The sequence below is a fragment of the Octodon degus genome, unplaced genomic scaffold (genome assembly GCF_000260255.1).
Source record: "Octodon degus isolate 3935 unplaced genomic scaffold, OctDeg1.0 scaffold00904, whole genome shotgun sequence".
In the NCBI taxonomy this organism is placed as follows: domain Eukaryota; kingdom Metazoa; phylum Chordata; class Mammalia; order Rodentia; family Octodontidae; genus Octodon; species Octodon degus.
In genome coordinates, this window is record NW_004525480.1 from 9976 (window position 1) to 14661 (window position 4686).

General features: G+C 37.3%; 2 long non-coding RNA genes across 2 annotated transcripts in view; both read right to left on the minus strand.

Annotated features, from left to right (window-relative positions):
- Positions 1-347, minus strand: part of LOC111814880 — a 10069-nt gene extending 9722 nt beyond the window's left edge. Inside the window, exon 1 of the long non-coding RNA XR_002819746.1 lies at positions 315-347. This is a non-coding gene — a long non-coding RNA (uncharacterized LOC111814880). The remainder of the gene's footprint in view (positions 1-314) is intronic.
- Positions 348-449: 102 nt separating this feature from the next.
- LOC111814879 lies at positions 450-3386 on the minus strand. The gene is made up of 3 exons (XR_002819745.1): positions 3303-3386; positions 1333-1518; positions 450-523 (listed from the first exon to the last, which is right to left on the minus strand). It is a non-coding gene; the product is annotated as an uncharacterized LOC111814879 (long non-coding RNA).
- Between the last annotated feature and the right edge of the window lie 1300 nt (positions 3387-4686).

The following is a 4686-nucleotide window of genomic DNA, read 5'->3' on the forward strand; positions in this document are numbered from 1 at the left end:
TTTTCCAAATTAATTTGATCAGAAAACTTTTGACACATTAAACGAACACTAAATTTTCCTATACAGACAATCCATTCCAAGAGCTTTCTAACACAATTTCTGAGTACAGGCCATGTCTCAGTCATGCAAGTAACTAGTTCAAACCATAAGACAATATATATAGCATTTATTGGCAGAAAATCATAAAATAATTAGAAATGCTACATTCAAAACTTGGATTTAAAAATGCACACAGGAGTAAAAGTTCTGCTGTATTTGCAAATCAGTAAACTCAGTATTTCACATCACAATGAAAAAAAAATAGGTTGAGTTACCTGAGTTATAGTGACTCGTGGATAACCCAGCAAGTTTTTGAATGAATGTTTTATAATCCATCTAAGCTGATGCCAGAGAGAGGTGGTATGGGTGATTCTGAAGGCCAAGCTCTTCCTCTGACCTCCTGAGAGTTGATCTAATTCACCTTCTACTGTTCTGTATAGGGAAGAGTTGGCATAAAGCTCAGCTAGTCTTTCTCTCTCTTCAGCTTTGGAATGAAAGTAGATGAACACAACATTAGAGACCAGATTTAATGCATTTTCTAACTTTTTCTTGGATAACACCTTAATGTGAAAGCTTGTGCACAAAAAGAAAAAATCACTAGCTTTTTCATTGCTTTATACATGAGAAAAAGATAGCTAACTGACCTGACTGCAGCTTTGATCTTACAGATACACCATAATCATAATCAATGACCAATAACTTGAGCCCTATTTCTTAAAACAGACTTTTTACAAATTTATAATTCTTAATACAAAAATTAGATTCATAGGGGCTGGGGAGAAAGCTGAGTAGAATAAGCGCTTGCCTGGCAAACATAAGGACCTGAACTTCAATCCCAGATTCTACTAAAAAAAGAAAAAAAGGAAAAGAAAAAAATTTGATTCATGCTTTTTACTATATGCAAATACAAAAGTGCCAAGTGTCTCATTTTAAAAATACTATAAACAATGAGCATTTTTGTTTTTTAATGGAAATTCCCCTTATAACTGGCAAAGTTATACAAATGCCCATTTACAACTGAAATTAAAATACCTACACCACTCATAAACAACAGTGTATATCTGCTGACTGATAACAGAACACTGTACTAACAGGCATTTACAAAATCATGTTTTAATTTTATTTTCTTGTGAAATTGGGGATTGGACTCAGGCTTCTGTGCTTACCAGGGAAGTGCTTATTCTACTGAGCCATCTCCCCAGCCCCCAAAATCACATTTTGATGAAATACCACATTAATGAAATTTAACTAAACAGTTAAGCAAAACTATGTGAACCTAAAAGATTCACATACCTTCAGAGCCTTCTTCTTCTCTGTTTAGTGAAGCCCGAGCGTCTCTAGAGCCTTCTGCCTGTCTCTGTCCTACATCAGCCAGGTCTCCACAGTCCTCTCTCTCACTGTTTAATACAACAGAGGAGTCTCCACACATCACATCTAGAAAGAAGTCTGCAGGGTTGTTGTAAGGCTCGCAGTGGTAACCTGAGTGACAAGACAACACAAGGAAACAAACCTGGTGGTCTTGGAACACAGAGGACTTACAGAGGGGCTGGGAGGGGAGGCGAGGGAAGACAGAATCTAACAACTTTGCCCTCTTCTTCTTGCTCTTCTGCTCTTACTAATTTATCCTTTCCTTTTACATAATTAGTCACATGACACTAAAACAATTATCTGTGCTCCCCAATATATATGTCATGATTACTGAACTATTCTGAACATCTTTTAATTTTTTTTCTTTTTGGATTATATGGAAGATTTATCTACAAGGTGTTCAGGGTCTCACTAGTAGATCAGACTCAGTGATCCTCCTGTTTACAGCCTCCCAAGAGCTGAGATTACAGACACGCACCATCATGGCAATTATGCCATCTCAGGGCACCCTAGGGGCAGGTACGGCATGGCAGGCCTGGGGATCGAACCCCCCAGCCCCTACGCCTGCTTGCAGATGCTTTAATCTGCTGAACTATTTGGCCAGCCCCTCTAAACATCTTTTAACTATCCTTAACTTTTTTAAGTTATAAAGCCCAAAGAGCTATCTATATGCTCTGGTGCTTGTTAGTACTATAGGAAGCATGGTTACAGGAGAATATCCAATGCCTGGGTACACTGTGCTGAGTTCCCCTTTCTGAGTTCCTCTGTGTTCTCTGAAATGTGAAAACAACAGTGCACATGTCAGTAATGATTTCTTCTATATGTATTAAGTCCAGAGTTCCAAATTACCATCTGTCTTGCTGCCATAATTTCAAATACAAAATGAATCCCAGGCAGCATTCTCAAGAGAACATGACTGGCACAGCACACCTAAACTCTGACCTCAACTTCTTCTGATACAATCATACAAAAATGGCCTGAAACCTGACTCACAGAAATGTCCATGGATTTCCCCATATATGCTTGATTCACTTTAAAGAAATAGACTAACCAAATTGAAAATGATAATGAATAGTTAAAACTGTATGTTTTTTCTTGGTACAAGGAATCAAATTGAGGACCTTGTACCTGTAAGGCACGCACTGTACCACTGTACTTCATCCCCATCACTCAAAATGGTGAAACATCTATATCCATATCTAAATATTTCTCAAATGAAAACTTCATAAAGTATTTCTGTGTTACTTAATTCACAAAAATGAAATGAAAGCTGCATAATGTATTTTTGTGTTACTTAATTCAATCTGAATACGAAGTACCAGACAGTACAGAAATGCTGGCCTGTCAAGGTCAGGCTGAGGAACACTCTCTACTTGATTGGTTAATAGGATGTTCACATCCATTCACAGCCCATATTTGCAATCTAGTTTTAGTAGATAATGAACTAGCATTTCTATGAGACCTCACGAAGGTAGAGTCAAATGCCAGGGGGAAAAGTGTGAAGTAGCATCCAGTATATTATCAAGAAGTTGACCACAGTGGACCTTTTCAAAAATGTTCACCTGACAGAATAATTGACTATGAGCCCAACCTATTAATTACTGAACTCTTAGGGACAAGCCACCATACCTAAGGAATAGAATATACAACAGGCCAACTTAGATATTTTTATGCATATACACTACAATAGACAAGAAGTGAAAGGAAACCTACATAACAAGAAAGCACTGCAAAATGACAAAAAATTTTGGCATCAAAGTAGCCAGACATATTTCCCAGTGGTGGAACCCAAGGTACTTCCAAGCAAAATTCAAACAGCACCTCTGTAGACCTCCTCTGTTCTCTTCCAGGCTTCTTCAAATGAAGGACCAATGGCATGAAAAGTTTAAGTATACCTGCTGATGCAAAATAGTTCACAGCCCTTTGTGCAGAACCATGGAAAATTACTTTTCCTGAGTCCAACAGGGTGAGAGTATCAAACAGCTTGAAGATGGAATACTGAGGCTGATGAATGGAGAAGATGATTGTTCGCTCCTGCTCATACATCCTACATTAAAAGAAGGAAAAGAACAAGTCACTAAATATCTGAACCTTGCATTTTCTGATAAGACATTCTACTCTTACCATTAGCCCATTTATTCCCAACCCAGCTTGATTTTCTCTTAATAATTTTTTATCCTATCTTATATTATCTATTTGATAGTTGAAGAATCTAAATTTAATGCTTCTATTAAAAAACTAGAGGTTCTTAAAATATGGTGAATTAAGAGTCTAGAATTCCCCCAGAAGATTTATTGAAAATGCAGATCCTTGGACAGCCTTCTCAGACACTGAATTAGAATCTATGGGTGTGGGTGCAACTCCCCAAGATATCTGTAAGTACATCCAAGCTTGAGAATTAATTATGGACTAAGCATTTAAACAATAATATATGCTGTTTTCACTCATCACTTTGGTCTTCTTGCCTTATGATTGGCTTTTGTCCTTGGGCCATGATAGTATAATTTATATTATTAAGCACTGAGCCTTTGCTAAATGCTTTAGAGAAAACCACATTGTAATTTTTACAATGTTGTTATAAAGCAGTTCCTGTATTATTTCCCTCTGTTTACATTAAGCCTTAAAATGTAAGCAACTAGCCAAGCAGGCACAGCTACCAAGGTACAAGGCTGTGATTTGACCCCTGGTCTCCATCCATGTTAGAAACAGTGCTAAACTACCTGTACACAGGAGTCATTACTAGTGAATAGAAGAAGCAAAGGTCAAACTTTTTTTGTTTAAATCTGTTATCAAAGATATTTTATAAGAAGAATCACTTCAAGCATTTGATAAGCACTTATTGTATCTTTACAATGTCTGTGTCTAAGGGCATCAGGTAGGAAAATAAAAAAAATTCAATACAATGTGGAGTAAAAGAGTTAAGAGTTCCTTGTAAGCTAATAAGAGACTTGGAACCCAGTTTGAACATAGTATGAGAATGTCAAAAGGCTCAAAAGCAGTGTGCTTAGAAAAGATTCTAATTAGAAGAATGAAGTATGAAATTAAAAGGAACCACAAATTCAGTGCTATGCTACAAGGTGTGTGTGTGTGTGTGTGTGTGTGTGTGTGTGTGTGTGTGTGTGTGTGTGGTGGGTGTTGGTGTTGGATGAAGAAGATAAATAAGGATACTACAACAAAGCAGACCCATGATGTACCCTTCCCTCAGCAATGGGATCATCGGTTGCCAGGCAATAGGGATCTGGTAAAGGACTAAAAGCTGAAAGACTTGATACTCAAAGC